The following is a 20613-nucleotide window of genomic DNA, read 5'->3' on the forward strand; positions in this document are numbered from 1 at the left end:
TCAGCGAAATACAGTGCTGAGGTCTTAGAACTGAATTTATCCCTGTGAAATCACCAATAGCTCCGTAGAATTCTACAGATTGCTATTTCTAAAAAATAGCAAATGATAAAGTCAACACTTACTGCAAATAGGACTGCAGAGTGAGCAATAAGAGTGAAAATGTAGGTTGAAAGGACTTTTGGAGATCCAAAAAGTTCAGATTCCCCCCCAAGGCATGGCTACCTGCTAAGTTTTATTGGGTTGCTTTTGGGCCATGTCCAGATGAATTTTAAAAATCTCTAAGTCTAGAGGTCTCTCTCTAAGCAACTTATCCCAGTGCTTAACCTTGCTCTCTGTGGAAAACTATCTCTCCAAATCCAACAGGAGTCTGCTTCACTGACACTTGTAGTCACTGTCCCCTGCCCTCTTGCTGTTCACCCCACAGGGGAGACTGGCTCTGACCCGTCCATTGCTGCAACTAGCTCCCTGCAGTGCCCTTTCTCTTGTCTCCTGGCAATACAACCTCCAGAACCTCCCACTCATCACTATATTTTCTTGACCTCCTTCTTGTTTTGGAGCACTGCAAATTTGGCACAGCTGTTCCACTGCAGTGGAGGAGGAGACTTCCATGCCCCAACCTTGCTGCTGTGCCTGTGTTTCCTTGCTGTAAGGGCACTTTCCACTTGTAGTTCATGGCCCATCATATCCCCATGCCCCTTTCCATGTAACTATTGTCAGCACAGCCGCATCACTGCACTGGGTAATTCCAAATTAGATGCAGAACTTCTGCTGAACTGTCTGTGTGAAGCATTTTTATATAGAGTTTTAAGACAGATATTCTTGTCCTAAGGAACTTAAGCCTAATCTAGACAAGACAAGTAGATGAGGCAGGATAAAATAAAACTGTTCAAGAAAGACAAGTCATTGAAAAGAAGGCCAGTTGAAAGTTTTGGGACAGATCCAGAGGTACCATGAAGACAAATGCAAATTCAGGAGCTTCTGTTCAAAGTGTGGGAGACATAATTGAGAGTCTCAAATGAAGAAATGGGTGATAGAAATAAATAAAGCAATAATATTAGAGGACTACCTGACTGTAAGGCATAAGAATAAAAAAATTATTGAAAGCAAAATAAGATTATGTACAACCTTAGGCCTGCTGCTCGTGTCTTCATTCAGCTATTTATTTTTTCACTTCTTTTCAATTCTTTCACTTTTTTTCAATTAGCAACATCAAAGATACCATAAGCCACTTTAGGTACTAAAAGGTCTTCAAAAGGAAAGGTAGTACTGCAGTGTGTCTGTACTATCTGACAAGGAAGAGTTGAATAAACCTCTACTGCACTTGAACAATGAGAAGTGAAAAGTATAACCTTAAAATATAAGTGATGGAAAGAAATAAGCATGTGCCTGAAAGGAAATCTCAAATTCATCATCCTAAGCTTTCAAAGACAAACTTTAAACAAAATGGAGAGAGCTGAAAATACCTATTCATTTTGCTTGTGAGAAAAAACAATCTCTCATGCCTTTAGGCAGTACAGAATTACATGGTCTTTTGAACTGAAAAAGTGCAAACTGTAGAGGATCAGACTGAATAAATGTTAAGATACCAGTCTCACAGGGCCTTTGGGAAGCTACTCAATAACAATATTTTTGAGATGTCACACACAGGAATGGTGTATTTGTTGTATTTATATACAACCAAATAGAAATGAAAGGATGTGTATGCAACAAGGAATACTCAAAGACAAAGGAAATATCTGCATGGGAACATGTAACACATACAAAAAGACCCATAATTTTAAGGCAAATTGTAAAGAAAGAAGGCAAAACAAACAAGCAAAGAAAAAAAAAACACAAACCACCCAAAAAAAACCACACCAAACTGATAACTTTCAACTTGGCTATGCTATAAGAAATAATAAGTGATAAAACGTTATTCTATTTCAAATGTTAAAATGTTGGTCTGATTAGTAGGCCTGTTTTCCCCAGTTTATGTAAAGATTTGACATGCAAAATTCATTTAGTCCTTATTGCAAGAAGAAATCTCCTTATCATAGAAAACGCAGACACTAGCAACTGGATGAGGAGCAGTTTCTTAAATCTGTATTACAGCACTACTGTTACAGCTGTTGCAGACTTGCAGATAAGAGTTGTATCCTACATCCAAAAAATGAAATGTATATATATGTCTGAAGAAGGCTTTTTGAGTAAGCTCTCATGTTGACCTTGTTGCAAAGACCTGCCTTCCTAAAGAAAAATTTTTGGTGTACTTTATTCAGGCTACAAGAATGGTGGCAGCTGTGCAGAAGCCCTTAGGTCTCTCTGATGGCAAGGTTAATACCAACAGAATCCACCTCCATTGCAGAAGTTCTTTCTGTGCTGTTAAGCAAAAGTATCAATAAAAAGCTGAGGCCCTTGGCTGAGGATCTCAGTATATCTCAAGGTTGAGATCCAACTCAATATGCAAATATATTTTGCCCTGGTGAGCCAAAATTAAGCAGAAGATAGGTATAATTTTCAATATCTAGTATACTGCTTATAATATCATAAAAAGTATTTACAGACACTGATTATTTGGTCTAAGCCTGTAATCCTCTTTAGGAGTAAGATATCTACTGCATAAATATCTACTTGAGGGGGAAAAAATCAACTTCTTTATGTGGCAACCTGTAAAACTAAGTACATCTTCTTGTGAAAAGAAAGAGATAAGAAGGCATAAAGGAGCTGACTCTAATTGGCACCTTTCCTACAATAATCTGGAACAATATTTCAAGAGCAAAAAACAGGTTTAGTCATGCCCTTCTTTTCTTGTATCATATGCCAACAAAAGGTTTCAATCTCTTTCTTAAATGACATACTTCTATTTCCTTATTGAATTCTTTATTTCATCTTTTTTATCCTTTTCTTTCTACACTTTTTAATCAATTGCTAAAATTGGTCAGAAGAATTGCACATCAGGTACACAACACTTCCTTTTATTGGCATGAGATACATGGGAGACAGGAGCTCAAAAGGCTAGGCATTATGTGCAGTCCGTAAGCTATCATTTCCTGCAGACAATGCATGTTCACAGTTATAGAAGGAATGAAGCCAAATTTGATTTAAACTATCCATTTGAAGTTCATTGTTTCGGCAATTATTTAAAGTCCATATTTGTTCCAAATATAATATTCTCTAATGTCAGGACTCTACAAAAATGTAGCGAAGAACTTGGACCTTTAACATAGCTACAGCTAAAATAAAGACAGAAGTGAAAATACAGAGTGGGCAGTAATGAAAAAGTCATTAAGAAGTGTAAAGACATAAGGGAAAAAGACAGGAACTGGGAAGACAAGAACTCAGCAGGATTAACAACTGCCCCATCCTCAGGTGCCATGGAAGTTCACAGTTCTCTACCTGAGTGGTAGCTGTCTGGTGATCAGGGACTCAGCAGGACCTCACATTGAAGTAATCAGCCATTATAACATTCTGCCTGGGAGTAGCTTGCCTATCTAATGTTTCTATCAGAAAATAAATAATTGCTGTGTACTCATAAATTCAGTAAATTTCTACTTGCAAGTCCCTGCAGATGGTAACAGTTGTTCGAATCAATGTGACACAATAAAGAGTAGAGAAAAGAAAATAATGATTTGATTAAAGAGTTATCTATCAGTTTGAATTTACTAATACTGCAGCTTTTAGAACAAGAAAATGAAGTTGGCCTTCAGGTTTTGCAAAAGATAAACAATTTTGCCAATTCAGAAAATCGATTAATATTTTTAAGTCTCAATGTTGATATAAAAGTATTTTTCAAACAGCAGCCTCATTTTGAATCTATGGCAACATCAAGAAAGCATAGAGAAGAGTGAAGTGTTTCCTTTAGGGCTAACACTGTATGTGGATATTATGGAAATGTCATTATACAAAGCTTTGGTGTCACAGCAAGATCCACAAGATCAACAGCAATCCACAAAGACTGACTAGACAGACTGACAGGTTAAAGACCTTGTCTACAAGTCAATCTGTATGACATTATTTTTCCAGTTCTCATTCTCCTGAATACAGTGCAGTTGCCAGAATGCTGACAATCTTCAGAAGACAAAAAACAATTCTATACTGATGTGCCTCTAATTAGTTTGCAGCTGCCATAAACCTACTTAAATATTGACTAATGTTTTTCAAAAAAATATAAAACTAAATCTAAAAAGTGCAGATTTAGAGGCTGGGGGCAGGGAAGGGGGTCAAGTACCAGATGGCATTAATTCATAAGCTTTAGTTTTAATAAATTCATTGAAGTCCCAAACAAAAAATTTACAAGCTGCCCTTTAATACTAGAGTGTTTTAATGAAACAACTCATCTTTTACCTGGTATAAAATAGGAATGCTAAATATACAAGCAGCTAAGTTTTGGGATTTCTCCAAAGAAACGTTCTGCTCTTGAAAGCAAAATTATAGCTGTATATTGTAAAAAGGTATGTGCTCAAAAGTCCAAAATCTTCTAACAAATCCATTTAAATCAATCATGTGCATGGAAACACTCTTCAGTTTTGCTCTGCTAGGGAGTCACAACAGTCATTAAAATACATTAAGCTCCACAATAAATAGAGCAAGTGCTCATTATAATATAATGAGTAGATTATAACACAATGGTCCTGTGGAGGAAACTCACAGCATGTTATACCTCTTTTTCATTAAAAAAAAATAAAAAAGAAAAATTCCGAACAAACATGAATAGGGACATCTCCTGTCTCAGCTCAGAACTAGAAAACATACAGGTAGGTTGACATGACATAGTATAGCCAACACACTATCATAATGTAATAACATAAGCCAAACTGGCTTTAGTAGCACAGTAGGCATTAATAGCTTCAGGAAATCAGTCATCACCTGACCTATATAGTCTGAAGGAGCTCAAGTTCATCAGTCTTCAAGTCACAATGCAAGGCTACATAGTCAATTGTCTTCCTGCTGGATTTCCTTGACAGGTATTTATAAACCTCCTGAATAGGTTTTCATCTAGGAAGTTACTTTTCAAAGGTTCTTACACAGGAACATCCCTCTGGTCATCTTTTCCATTCATCTGCCTCATGGCTAAAGAAAGATTATCAAAATTATGGTGCCCTATTTTTCTTTCCCTGCATCCAGCCTGTTGCTCCTCCAAATTTCTCTGCTTCAGATCTGGAACTTGACAAACCTTCCTACAAAATGACATAGCTCCCTAATCCAGCAGAAAATTAACCTAGGGGAAAAAAAAGTCCTAGGGAAAAGCAGCAACTTGTTGGCTGAATAATTTTGCATACATGCTCCATAAGCTTCCTTATGGTCTCTGGTGATCATTTCTCTGGTAACACACATCCATCTACTAACTCCTCCTTAACAGAGCAAGAGGTCTCTAACATTATGCTTTTCTCTTATAGTTTAAAACATGGTTGGTATTAGAATGATGAAGTTGTTTGCGTGGGATCTGAGAAATATAAAGGCCTCCTCCTGGAAAATATGCATGTAACATGATCAATCCCCCTAAACCTAAAGTCTGGTTTATAGCAGACAAGTGGCATGCACTGTCAAGCCAATGCATTTATGTCCCAGCAGCAAGCTGGGGACTGAACCACAGCACTTGGTCAGCTCTGGGGACCACTCCCTATGCAAAAGCTGTGCACAGTCTGTGTGCCCATGATGTGCCTGCTAAACACCTGGGAAGATGTACCTGCTGCTTGAAGGGCCTTGTGGCAGCAGGTCACATCATCTGTGCCAGGATCATAACTATCTTCCCACTCTGCTGCCACTTGGGACAATTCTGGTGCATCTACTCTGTTAATGCACAGGGAACTGTATGCCTTGGATAGCTGTCCTGAGAGCAGGCAAGACAGCAAATAAACCCAGTTTAGGAAGGCCTTGTATGAATCAACTGCTACTGTGAATACTCTGGCAGTCTTTACCTGACACTGAAAGCTTTACCAGCTAGAAATGTTAAGTTCCACTTGAAAAACATGCTAGTTTGCTGGTTGTCTTGCCATTTTCCAAAACCACTTAGAAGAGTTTCCAGTACAAAGCTACACAGGATTTCAAAGTGTTAGTTGTGCATTCATTGAAAACGAGAAAGTATAAGAACAAATACTATACTTTTCCACCGGTTTTCTTGAGCAAGTTTCTTAGATGGTTCATAACTTAAAAAAAACAAAAACAAAAAACCAAAAAACAACTAAACATACAAAGCTAAATTAAGTGATTATTTTACACCTTCCCTCTTGCAAATAGAAAAATATTTAAGATCTCTGTAGCCTAAATAGTCAAGATAATAACTCTGAGCTCGAATTCACTAACATGAATGAAAGAATTCATGCTTCAATGAACAGCAAATATATAACAAATTTTCTTCATCAGCAAAGTGTGTGGAAATTGCATGTAATAAATGATGTGTAGCTTTTTTCTTGATTTTATTACTCCACCAGTAAGAAACCTTTATATTTGTTGAAAGACCAAATGTGAAACATACAAGAAATAATGATTGAGGACTGTAATCCAGTCCTCTCCCAGTATTTTTAAGTATTGTCAATTGCCATGAGCAGGTAATGGCTAACATGCTACAATGCTCATATGCCCTAGTTTTATTTCACCTCTCCTGAAAGCCAAGATTTTACATTGAGAACAGTCAGCACTTCCCAGGTGCTAATACAATACATCAGTGTTAAAAATACCTTTATACAGTCAAATTAAATCTTTCTCACTATTGAATGAATTAAGCAGCTACCTCCCTTTTAGCAACTACTCTTTCCTTCAAATATGCACAAAGACATGCATACACACTCCAACACCCTGAAAATTAATAGCAGCATGATTGGCCTGATACTGCTGCTAAACTACTACTTTTTTCATTAATTATAGGAAGATTCTCTACTGAAGGAGCACTTGTATTTTATATATAGAACAGAACTCAGTAAGACAGTCTCAAACCTGCCCCTGAATATCTTAAATGCTTGGCTTGCAATTATAGAGATTGTATTCAGGTTTCTGTTTTTTAAAAATATTTGTTCTATCAATTTCATATTGTCAACAGCAGAACAAGACAGAAAGTTCGACTGAATACAAGCCTGAGAAATTTCATCCCAATATGAGGTGTCGTTTTAAGCCTTCTTCAAACAGCTTCCCAATACATAAATGTTTACAAGTAAAAGACACAAGAAGATTATTTCTCTGGGCAAAGTATAATTTCTGAAAATGAAAGCAACCATAGTCTTGAACCAAAAGTTTTTCCTTCACAGCTTTTGTACCACCCAGCAAGAACGAGATGTAAAATAAACAGGATTCAAATCCAAATGCACGACTGTTGTAGAACAATATACTACTGATTTGGTTAAGTTGACTAATCATAAAATTCAAATAAATCATTGCATATAATAATGAAAATGCACATTCCCATCTGTGAACATAAGACAACTTGAACCAAAAAATTGCTCAGTCTAGTGCCACACAATGTTACCAGTAGTTTTTACATGCTTTTAGCGTACCAAACATTTCTTTTTAAAAAAAGTTAATATTCATTTCTTTGTATCTTCTCAAAGAATACGTGTGTGTATGCATACTATATATACACCCATAACTGTGCTGTAAGAGCTTAATGGCAATTAATTACAAAACAACACAGTGCATGATGGAGACATTGGAACAGGCTGCCCAAGGAAGGTGTCAATGTTCAAGGCTGTGAGTAACCAGGTCTAGCAAAAGATGGCTATGCCTGTGTCAGGGCATAGCAGGTTGGGTTAGATGTTCTTCAAAGACCCAAACTATTTAATTATTCTGTGATACACCTGGAAATACCAAAATGAGGAGTCAAGCAAATAAAGAGTTGGTTGTTTTCAACAGGTATACTGCACAGGGAGAAGACATGCTAGGAAGTATTTAGACTACCTATACTGAAGCATGTACCTCTATATCACCAGCAGGGAGAGGAAGCTATCTCCAAAGAATGGTTCAAAGCAATTGAAGTACATTAAAAACTTGAAGATATCTGATTTGTAAGTGTGCAGTTCGCTACCCCCATCTAAGAGAGAACCTGAATGCAGAAATAGCAGAAATGGTAGAAATGGCAGCTCCCACTTCTCCATCCAACAGACTGTCCTAAGGAAAAGACTGCTGGTTGTATCACCGCACTCATCCCATCTGTTAAGTCAAGACAATGTGGCTGATCCCTCTTGTAAAGCAATTTCAGGGTTCAATATTACAGTAGACTGTGCAGTACTACAAAGAACAAAAATCTCAGATTTTTGATCAAAGAACAAAGTTCCACACTACAGTCATGGTAGTTATGGTAGAAATGCAGCTGGTACCTCAGCTAGCTTCGGTATTTTTACACCACATTTCACAAACAGCCTTGAAAATTTGTCCTTGCAAGCACTGGATAAATTATACTGAAACCTAGGTAAGGTGAAGTGAGAATGGAATAATTTGTCTGTGACCTAAATATACTCCCTTTTGCAAGAAGATCTGCTTAAAAGAAGCAAGCAATTTCACAAGGAGTGGGGAGTAAAGTAATGCTTTGTCTTTTCTGTGATAACAAACCCAGCTTTAACTCCAGTCAGGTTTGAACAAATTCCAGAAAAATATAAATGACAATTGCCATCAAGAAAAACTATTTCTTACAGGCCTCAAGCAACTGCTGAATGTATTTTCATTATATAAGGACTGCAGATGTGCAAATGCTACCAAGTTGCTTGTTGGTTACTTATAAAGCTACGTGACTATGTTATTCTGGCTGTGTTCAATCCACAAAGACACAATTTAAAAAAATCCAAACCCCAAAACAAACCCCATAAATATCAACTTCCTCCACATAAACACAACCCTTAAATAGGAGATCAGCCTTATTCACTCCTTTCAAATCTCTCTGGCTTATTTTAAATTTTGTTGATTATCTTTGAGCATTTTAAAACCAGTTAAAAAAAAAAAAAAGAAAAAAAGTAATAGTACATTACTAAAACCATCTTTTAAAAGATTTCAGTATTAACTGTTTTTCTGATAAAACCTGGCTTTGGAGGGGGAAAAAAATCTTCTCCTGCCAATCTCTGTTCTCTCTTATATGATCCATGATTTATTTAGCTCTCAGTTCAGAAGCTTCTTAAAAATTGCATTTCCATTCTTTGAATTTCCAAATTCCATGTAGCTTCATTTGCTGGAAATGAATAGCAAAACTGTGTGTAATTCAGAATTGAAGGAACACAGTAATAGAGACAACAACACTTCAGTATTAGGTTCTGTGATATTTTTTTAAAACAGTATCATGCAATTTTCATTCTTTACAATTATTGTGCAATGCTCATGTCATACATGAAGTTATAGAGTGCTTTAGGGACTTGTCCAAGTCTGCCCATCAAGTATATGATGAAGTTTAAGTGCTTCATTCTGATTTATCAGCAGACTATATACATACTATTTAAACTGCAGCTCTACTGATCATGGAAAATAAGTTTTCCACTATAATTAATGCATATGAGATATACGTGCTGGATTACATAGACCTTTGTAGGCTATGCTGGGGTTTTCATATGGAGTTTCTTCTTACGACCTTCACACATGTATCATCTTCCTCTAAGAAAAGATGCATAGAATCACTTCTATAAATGCAATCACTTTATGTTGTTGGGGGGTTTTGCTATGTATTTTGTCCCCTTCCTGCCCTGTCAGTTGCCACCTTTATTTTGCATTGCTTATAAGCAATGAAATTGTGCCCCATGGTGTCATGATGGCTGATTTAGGCCCCTTTGCAGGACAGGTCTGCCAGGGCTAACTAGCTGTTAAGCTGTCCAAACAGGAGCTCATGTTCATCTGCATGGAACAGATGACTCACTGGTATTTAGCTGGTTTTATTCAATCTGATAAGACTGATAATTTTTAGCACTAATTATATTAAGAGAAATGCAGCTCTTAACCAGGAGCAGGAGCTATAGTTAACAGAATTTTTCATACCTTTCAAGTTTCATTTATCAGCCAGAGATAAAGGTTGAAACCTTCCCTACAACCTTATTGAGAACTAGTAATTAAATTGCTCATATTTTTAATGTTTAGAGTTCAGGGACAAAATTATTTACAAAAAAAAAAAAATAATTAAAAAAAAAAGAGTTACTTTTATATACAGATTATTCCCTGAAGGGTATTATGTAAATTTTACACACCACAGGAATGTCAGTTCTGGTGCAGTAACAACTGTGCCTCTCTGGCGTGCACACATGCACCCTCATACACTAATTTTGGATGTTGAAGACATTTATCCCCAGTTGTTTTATAACTTTGCACATGTTCACCAGAACTACTACCATGAATTAGCACAGCATGCACCAATGAAGTGGCTGGGTTACAGCCTCTGCATTGCAGGACAAAACCACTAAACATTTTTAATGTAGGTAGTAAAGAACAATGCTCTCAAATTAAGCTACTGGAGGAATTAAGCTAGACAAAGCATAATAACTTTAACTGGCCTTTTGTCCTACTAGCAGAGTCAAAAATCCTATTATAGGAAGTCTTACAGGATGTTCAGTACCTGCAAGTGGAAAGCATTTAGTTTTGAATCTCATCTGTAAATGGTTCAGTCAGCAGCACAGTGCCCCCTAAGCCATGCTTGTGCACTGGATTTGCTCCATTTTAAAGGAAAGTGCTGTCTGACTATTTCCCCAGCCAATTTTTAGAAAAAGCAGGTAACAGTGAATGTCTTGGTTTGGTCGTTTTCTTGATTTGTTTTGTAAGTTTTTTGTTGGATCGTTTGTTTGTTTCCTATTTGATTGACATTTTTTAATCAGAAATGAAAAAGTTATTTATTGTAGTCCTTAAATAGGATGATTAGTAACTTTAACTACAAAAGAAAATTATGACATTGTTTCCATAGGTAAGACATTAAAAAAAAAGAGCCACACCTTAATTTGCATTAGGTAGCTATACCATACTATGTCTTCTTCAGAAAAGTATGAAATTAAATGTTCTGTCAAAGGCAGTGAAGTAGGTTAGGGAAGCTTTTTGGTTATTTCTCTAAATCTTACCTTTACAGTTAGGTAAAATGCCAAACATGTGCCAAACTTTTAAAATAATTTTATATTTTCCCTGAAGACTTAATATTACTCAGTAGAAGGACAATTTATGCAGAAAGAAGGCTTCAGTGTTTTCACACAACTGTGTAAGGTTGACTGCAGCACAGAAGTAAAGATTTGTAAAGGAAGGAGCTATGCCTAGTGTCTCAGAAAGAAAAATACATTCTGTACCTTGAATATAGGCAGTGATTTTATCACCTGTGCTAACTGAAGTCATAATTTCACCTATGTTTTCCATTATATTCCTTTTGATCATGAAAAACTAATGGGATATTGATGCACATGAAATTGAATTTATCCCAACTCCTAATCTGAATGATAAATACATTAAAATATAAGAAATGCTCATACTGCTTTACAGAGATCCAGTCAGAGAAATACATGCAGGCATGTTTCATTGTTTGCCATGTTTCATTGGCTTCTGTAAGCTGTCCTCCTTGTATCTTGTCACTCATGTACACAAAACAGACTCTCACAGGCTCACACAGATGTACACACACACACACACACAGGTTCAGGACTATGTTGTTATCAAAGATACATGTTAGCAAAGTCATCCTAAGGAACTCCTTGCTTGCCAAAACCAGTTCCAGACCACTGACAGTTCCATCAGTCAAAATGTGGTGTGAACTAAAGACACATAGTAGTTTTTATTCATTAGGAAAGGTATTATTGGGGTGGGCTAGGAGGAAATGAAGAGAGGATTTATTTCTGCCTGTGCATTATTTACAGTGCCCTTTACACAAAGTAAAGTTAGGTGACTGCTTAAGCTTTAACAAGAAGGTAAAGGTAAAGGCAGGAGGTCTTTTGCTGCAATTTCAATCCTCAGTTATCATACATAATGTTACGAACATGGGAGAGGGGGGGAACCCAAAACCCTGAAATTTTTATTCAAATACCAAGCTTAATGTTCTTCACATATAGTTCAACATGGCATGCTGTTTTATTGTATAAAAGGCTCTCACATATGTGAGTTGAGCTAAAGAATCTGCCTGCCATCACCATTAAAATGCATCTGCACATTATCCCCATAAGTTAAGGAGCAGAACTGTAGGTACTACGAACACGGTCACACACAAACACATACACAGAGCGCCGCTACGTTTCTATGCCTGTATTTTGCAGGTCCCTTTGCAACTGCCTCGGATAAGCAAACACGTTTCTACAGCACCACAAGGGTAAGGCTTACGTACCAGCGGCAACTTTAACACAGAAAAATTACAGGTTGTGCACCCACTACGACAGCATTACTGCACAAAATATTTTGCGCTACTTAGAAGGCTGTGTTAGCGGCACCTCCGTCCAGAAATATCCACGTTGCCACATATTAAAGTGTCATTTTATTTAAGCCTTACCTTGGCTGACTTGCCCTAACTGGTGACAAGGCACTTTAATTTATAAGAAGCAAATAGGGACTTTTCGCAGTGCTGGCGGCACAGCTGCTCGCCGTCCTCAGAGAGGCACCCGGCCCCGGCTCCGCATCCCTCGGAGCCCCGAGCCCCGCGCCGCCGCTCCTGCAGCGCCGGCAGCCCGGGCGATTGGCCGCGCCGCCCGCCCGCCCCCGCCCCGCTCCGCGCCCGCCCGCCCGCCTCCCCTCCCTGCCCGCCCCCGATCCTCTCCCCTCCCCGCCTTGTTTTCCCCCTTCCCAGCACTTCGGGGACGCAAGCAGCCTCCTGCGAGCAATGGCAGACCCGGGCTAGCCCCGACTCTCGGACAGATGCGCGATTCATCCATCCATCCATCCATCCACACACCGATCCATCCACACACCGATCCACCCATTCATCCAATCGACACATCCATCCATCCTTCCTCCCGTACCGATATAACCGGTGCGTTCGAGCACAGGGATATCTTTGTCCGGTAACTGCGCGGCGGCTGCGAACCCCCCTGTTCGTGCTTGAGGTGCAGAAGAAGGACGGCTCCAGCTTGGTGACAGCGAGCCCCTAAATTCGGTGCCGGGAAGGGGGGCCGGGAGCCGGGAGGGCTGGGCTGCCGAGCGGGGCGGGAGTGCACAGAAGGGGCGCACCACCGAAAGCGGGCAGCACGGCACTGCTGTGGCAAGCCGGCGATAAATTTTCCTATTTCTGTGCAAAGTCGTCACAGCCTGCTAAACATTCCTCTACCGGCTCGTTCATCAGCCGTCCACATGGTCTGGCTGTAAGATTCAGCCTGAGTGATGCCCTTTAATGCCGCCTGCCAATCCTGGTGGGGCACAGGAGGTGTCATTAGCAGCCTGTCCCCTACCAGATCAGCCCCACTCCTTTAAAGATTTCCTGCCCCCTAACACCCCTACATTCATATCACTACACCAGCGACTGTAAGTTGGTGGATAATTTGTGGCCTTTCAGGATGGTCTGGATCAAGGCGAGCTCGCTGATGCGAAAGTAATTCAAATATCTGGACCTTATATAACATCTTTACTCCAAACACATTTTATTCGGAATTAAGATTAATGGCATTCTCCTGATTCAGGGTTTCAGGAATGGGGCAACCATGTCAGACTCTGCTTACCCAACCTGCTAAAGCAGAGTATTAAAAATGTAATTAACATATAAGTGAAAGCCCTGGCATATTCCCTGCTGGTGCAAAGGAACCTTGCTTCCAGCCAGCAGGACACATACCCTGGAGTGAGCCATGAAACCAGAGCGTGCTTGAGTCCCAAAGCTCCATCAGGAAATGACAGGATGAAAGAAAAGAAAGCTACTGCCTTTTTTTTTTTTTTTAATGTATTATGGGTCAGAAGCAGCATCTGAAGTATAAATGATAGGTACCCCGTGTACAAATGATCTAGATTTGAAAAGCAGAGCTGAAAAGAGTAATTCTACAATTTAACATAACCAGAAGGGAAGCTGTTACACCAGATTAGATGGAAAGAACAACAGTGCTCACTGAGATCACTTGGACTGCTGGATTTTGAGAACTTTTCAAACAAAATTGCTCTGAGCTGCTCAGCAATATACATTAAAAATTACTTTGCTAGCAGGATAGGGAATTGAAGGCAAGAAGCAGCTAGTTGTTTGAATTTGGGAGATGTAAGCTCTTGGAGGGAATGAAATAGAAGCTGTTTCAATTTGCTATTTATACGTCCTCTAGCTTGCAGCTGTAGCACATATGAATCAATGCTTTAATACACAGTCTTCAGAGTGTTCTCTCTCATGCAACTTCTGTTAGGTTGTGCATAGCTCAAGATTCAGACAGATCTCATGATCTGGGGGATGGGCTGCTTCTATCCAGATGCTTTCACTATTTTGCTGCACTATGGCAGAAGCAAATTTTTAATCTTCTTGCCAGGGAAGTAGCTGTATTAGTAACAGGGAGGGAGAAAAAAGGAGGAAAAAAAAGAGTGAAAAGACACGTTTCCTTTCATTCTCTTAAGGTCCAGACAATTTAACATGAAAACAAATTCATGTCAAACCATTCTCCTAAGATTCCCACCTCAGTGCATAAAGTGAAAGGGATAAAATATCGGGTTACCTTTCAGCCTACCTACCCTTGGATGAAATGCTGCTTAGGTGTAACAACCCAGGGATATGGCTGAAAACAAATAGTTTTATTTTAAGGTCTTTTCTCGGCAATTTCCAGTGAGTAAGTCAGAATTATGAATATTCACCAGATACTCAGAGCATATGTCATCAACTCATTTGTTTCTGCAATAAGATGTTTGACAAGCAGAGGGAAGTCTTGATGCTTCAGAAGAGCATTTAGAAGGTGAAAATCTGCACTTCTTTCTTTATATATATATAATAAATACATGCACATGCATTTGTATTGACATATTTCAGAGACTTCTCACAGGCAGGAGTAAAGAATATCTGTTTAAAGAGATTATATCCAGTATTGCAGACTAATTTGATATGCAATGATCAAAGTTTTCTTAAGAATTAAAAATTATGCCATTTCAAGGAAAAAGCTGACAGTTTGAAAAAACTAGCCTCAATGAACTCTGACATTTCTTTTAAGCCTACATTTTAAGACTAAATACTGAGATTTGGTGTTATTGATGTTAGGTCAATCCTTTCATCAGTTTGAATACTAAAAGAATTTGAATTTGTCATGGGGAAATAAAGTCTGATGAAAAGAACCTCAAAATGAAGTTACTGTCTGGGACTGTAACAGTATTCCCAAAGGAATTCCAGGGAAATTTGGATAGAACCCTTGAATCATTGTATGTATGGGTCTTGCCTAAGGAATCCATCAAACTTACACAATTCTAGCAGAATATCAAAATACAGAACTTTTTCAAACACATTAAATAAGGTCCCTTCCTAGACTTGAGAGCTTGTGACAATGATTACAGGAGTAGAAGAAAAGAAGGGGCTCTTTTTGTCTCTTCTAACTTGTGGACTTGCTATTTTTAAAAGCAATACTGACAAGGACATAGACTAGTTTCCATATAAAGGAAAAATATAGCTGTACCAAAAGTAAACTAGTTTTTACAGATTAAAGAAAAATATTGTTTTGCTGCTCCAGTTATTAAGTTGTAGAACACACAAACACAAAACCGGTCTCTCTTTGGGGGTGCATAATATGCTAAACATGAATTGATTGTCCTGCAGGTAACTGCTAGAGAACTAACCATCCAGCTAACATTCAGACAATTAGAGAAACACTGAGTGACTCATTGATACATAAAGTAATGAAAATTTCAGGTAAAATTCCAGTTATAGATTATAAAGTTCCTGTACACAAGATAGATACATGAAGAATGGTTAAGATCATATTGGGATAAGGATGCTGCCAAGTTTAAGTCCAACTCTTTCTTTTTCTTAAACACGTGTACTCTAATAGCTGCAGCTGAAGAAAATTAGCTCTGTCGCTGCCAAGAACCTCTGCTCACACACTGAGAGGAGTTGCACTGGGAATTTTCATGTTCTTGTTCAAAAGCACCAGGGAATAACACAGTAACCCGTACCTCCAGCAGCAACTTCTCAGTCTACAAAAAATTACAAACCCCATCCCTTTTTCCTAGATTTGAAAGAGTGAAAACAAAGGATTCTATCATTTCGTGCCACAAATTTCACATTCACAAATCATTATTTTTCTTCTCGGCTGCAGTGCATAAGAACCAGTCCCAGCCATATGTCTGAGAGCATATTTGACACTCCTCACCAATCTCTGTTTCTTCTCTTAGTAGATGAATATTTTTATTTGCTGAGTTATTAATAATTATTCTTACAACTACTAATTTATGCAGAAATGAATTTTCTTAAAGTTTGGATGATTTACTTATGACAGTTCCTTAGAAACGATCATCCAAAAAATATATCAATAAATGGAAATAACAATTGGGCCTCAAGTTTAAAAGCATAATATGTCAAGTTGAATATAAAAATAGTGTATATAGTCTGATGATGCATCACAATGGGAAATAATTGACTCACCACATAACTGCTCTTTCTATTTCAAAGAGGACCAAAATGTAGTAAAATGTAAAAATGCAAAAATAATTTTGACATCAAATGCATTTACAACATTGTTACATTTCTATCTCTAGATAGCTAACAGAAAATCATACCAAAGTAAATCATGGCAGTCAAAGTTTTCATTTTCTGATTCGTAACAGTGGGACAGAAATTTTTATCTTGTCTAGTAAATGAACATACAACTGAGCTATCTTTATGTTCCTCATGAAGACTCTCTGGAGTTTTCTCATATCATGCCTCTATTTTTATTTTTAATTTGGTAATGTGAACAAATATTCAGAGGAAATAGGGTTAAGACAATTTATTTTGCATATGGTCTCTCTGAATATTCTTAAGGCATGCATTTCCTCTTGAAAAATTCAAATAATTGATTAGAAAAAGTAAATTTTTAGTGCAGGTTAGCAAATTCTACACTATACTAATTGCAGAGGGAATGGCACTGCTGATACCGCCTTGGCTCCTTCTACACTAAACATCACTGGAGTATTTTCTAATAAAACAACAACAGCTGTTCCTAGATATATGATGCCAATAACAGTTGCCACTCACAAAAACCTTGTGATAATATAGTCACTTGCCTTTAGTATTCCATGAAACAACAGGCAAAATATACTGACAGGACTTGGAGAAAACAACATAATGCTTGGCATTTTGCTACCTGTTACCATAAAATGCTGAGCTTCAGTCCATTTCTGAATGAAGGAAAGATACTAAAAAAATAAAAAGGACCACGAGAATAGCATGGTGTGTCAATCTCTCAGTCTCTGCATGGAAACAGGCAAGAAAGAAGATTCAGCTGAAGGCAGTGAAGAAATTAATTTAGACATTAGTAGATCTTCCTGCCCATCCTGTGTAATTTCACACTAATGTTTATAATAGACACCATTCAATCAAGAAACTTTCTTAATTGGGGTGTTTCCTAGGAAACTAATACAATTGTCTAATTGTAGATCATTCACTGACCAGTGTAAAATGGGATATGTTCTAGTAACTGTATAATGTTCAAGTATAATGGATGGCATTTTTGTAAGTTTAAATCTACCAATGAAATTATCTTGATGTTTTTGAAATTAATATAGGCAAAAATAAACCTTTTTCATACACAGACTGGTATTAAATCCTCACAGGTCAAGGTTCTCTGAATTGTTGCAAATGGTTATTCAGATTCTCTATATAAAACATCAGATACAAATATGTCCTATTTCAAATAATTAACATTATATTTGTGGAGTTTGACTCTTACAGCTTGTAGTGAGACACAGTCTTCTTTCCCACTGTTACAAGAGCTTTAATAAATTTTTGCTTAGAGGTAGGAAAATACTAACAAGCACAGGCTCCTGGGACAATATAAAACAGATTTTCATAATATCATCCAAAAAGATATTATTTCTGGGGCATATTATGTATTTTTTATCTTTACTAAGATAAAGAAATTGCTTCTCTTAGACTCAGCCTTCAGTAGGCTAACAGCAGATCAAAAAAAGGGAAAATGTAAAATGTTACAAGATGATGATGCAACTTGTACTGAAGTTGGAATATCCTTTCCATTGAAACCATAATGCTGAAGATACATGAAGGGAAAATTGGATAATTTCTGATATAGAATCTTCACTGAAACTTAACAGTCCTTCTGTACTGTATCCTATACTCCCTGTAGTATCGCTGTATATTTTCTACTTATTCCTTTTTAGCACTTCTTTCATATGAAGATTTATACAGATATTGTTTTGCTTCTTCCAAAAAGGACCAACAACCAACAACAACATATTTAAATATGTTTATATTTTCATTTTAAATATATGCTTATAGTTTCATGCTGTCAGTGGACACCACTGTGAGGAGCCTGGTTTCCTCTTCCTTACCTCCCCTGCTTCATCAGGTATTTTTACATTTTAGTAAGACCTCTGCAGAGCCTTCTCATCTCCTGCCAAACAGCACCAGCCCTCTCTTCACCTGAGAAGGTAGATGTTCTGATCCATGAATGAGGTACACAACTGTTTGCTGCACTTGCTCTAGTACATGCTCATGTGTTGGGTGCTGGGGGGTTAGGGATGGGACTCAGCACTCCAGATGGGTCTCACCAGGACCAAGGCAATAGGCAGTTTCCCTTAAGCTGCTGGTAATGCTCTTGTAATGCATTCCAGGATTGTTTGCCTTCTTTGTCACAAAGGGAAAAATCTGCACTATATTTTAGTAGTCATGTTTTGTAATTATATCGAGAGCTAACACAGGACCAAAGTTGAAGTTTGAAATTTGCTGAGCTTTGTAGTAGAGCTCCTAGTTGTTGAATCACCTATAATTTATGGGACAGCAGTGTTTAGTAAAGGGAGGTACTCAATTTATGTCAAATCCCAGTGGTTCTCTTGAATGGATTGATCTAATTTCCAGTTTGAGTAAGAAAAAGGATACATCTCTGCTTCTTAAAGAGGAAGAAACTGAGTGGAAGAGAAGCAAAGGATAAACTTATTGGTCACATCCAAATTCTGAAGGCTTGGATTGACAACATTTTTATTTAGAAGTGTCAAAAGAGAAAACAAGGTTAAAAGCCATATAATGCTGTCCACAGTGGCACCCTTCAGCACTGTATTTGATGGGGGTTCTCCCCCATAAAGGCTAATGTGTAGGTACAGCATCCTTCCTGTTCTGTAGTACCTAGCCTTGTGTGTCTATCCCCCTCCAGTGTGCTTAGCACAAGTAGTAGATCATAAGATTTTATTGAAGGTTTAAAAATTCCAGTGGAGATAGTTCTCTGGCATCACCAAGGTAAAAGCCTCTCCCTGCTGCCCCTCTGTTTCATTCCTCTAACCAGGCAATAAGACAACTGAAGAAATGGAAATGAGAGTCAAGAAAAAAAGTTGATTCTTACTCTATTTTTATGTAAAGAAATACTGCTGTTCCACAAGCCAACTACATGCTTCCATGTAGGTAAATGGCTGTAATTTATTGAATAAGACCACCATCTACTGGAATGCTTCTCAGGATGTCCTTTTCTTTTGCCATTTACTTATTAGTGCCCACTGTAATTAGTTAGAATTAAGAAAAATCAAGTTTATGATTAGTATGATCTGTTTAATAGGCCAGATAAGCAGGAAATAACCTCATGTTACATGGTGACAAACAATGAAGCAGAGACATATGTTTGTTTTGTTCCCCAAGCATAAACAGAATAGAGTTTCCCTGACTAGTAAATTTACTTTCAGTTTAATTAAAACAGAACATTTAGTTACATTTCCTCTGTTCTGTCAAAGAATTAAATAGATAAATGGCTAGCAGGAGAAAAAATGACAACATTTTCTTTAGTGCTCCAACTGCACTCATAATGGATTACTATCCATCTGTTCACTAAAGGTGTAGGAAAGGCACATCATATAAAGCCTTATTCTCTTAAAAAGGCTTGCTAAAATATTTTGGTATCCTGTATCTTTCAAAATGGAAAAAGGTTTTTCAAAAAGTAGAATCTGTTAGTTCTCTTTTGGTATAACATTAGATAAGCTGTTGTCATTGTTTTAGTCTTCTGATTCTTTCTACCATTAAATCAAAGCTCCTGGAGAGTGGCTCCCCTTAAGGAAATGATTGCAATGGCAATTCTGTAGATTCTAGACAAGAAGGAACTATTAAGTAAACAGTCACATGCAAAACAAGACAAAAGACTCCACTCACTTTCTCTGGTAGTAAGCCTAACAACTGAGGTTTGATTGATACTTATAGTCCAGGAAGGTTCTAATTTTGCTTTACGAAACTGAAGAACCAAATTATCAGCCACTTCCCTTAGTATTTTTCTTTTCTAATGGTTAATGGCTCCTGTATTTGGTAACTCAATCTACTGGCTTTCAGGAGTTTTAATGAAAATATGTTCCATCTACTGATAAAATGCCTGATTCTTTCAGTCATTTTAGAGGTGCATAGATAAACAGGAGAAATACAAAATGGGGAAGGATACATCTAGCAGTGTTGAGTGGTGTAACAACAGGGAGCAAAGAGACGTGGACCCCCTTACGCCTTCGAAGGAGATCACTTTATTGCAGAAACCACCCATCTTTTATACCTTTAATCTCCACCTGACATAACCAAAACTTAACAAAGGAAGGGCATCCATTGGCTGACTCAGCTGCAGTCTGCTGTCCACACAACTATCTCTTAGCCCCCAGTCGACT

At 37.8% G+C, this 20613-nt stretch overlaps 1 protein-coding gene across 3 annotated transcripts in view; it reads right to left on the bottom strand.

Annotated features, from left to right (window-relative positions):
• Positions 1–20613, bottom strand: part of CDH18 (cadherin 18) — a 321195-nt gene that overhangs the window by 223139 nt on the left and 77443 nt on the right. For 2 of the 3 annotated variants that reach the window (XM_088053413.1, XM_088053400.1), the window contains exon 1: positions 12389–12496. The exons of the other annotated variant lie outside the window; for it this stretch is intronic. The gene's annotated coding sequence lies outside the window, so the exon portion shown is untranslated. Of the gene's footprint in view, positions 1–12388; positions 12497–20613 lie in introns of those variants that run through there. 3 annotated transcript variants of the gene reach the window in all.

This window comes from Pseudopodoces humilis, chromosome 1 (genome assembly GCF_049639895.1).
Source record: "Pseudopodoces humilis isolate 2021_Gansu_Grassland_sample_001 chromosome 1, ASM4963989v1, whole genome shotgun sequence".
Lineage (NCBI taxonomy): Eukaryota > Metazoa > Chordata > Aves > Passeriformes > Paridae > Pseudopodoces > Pseudopodoces humilis.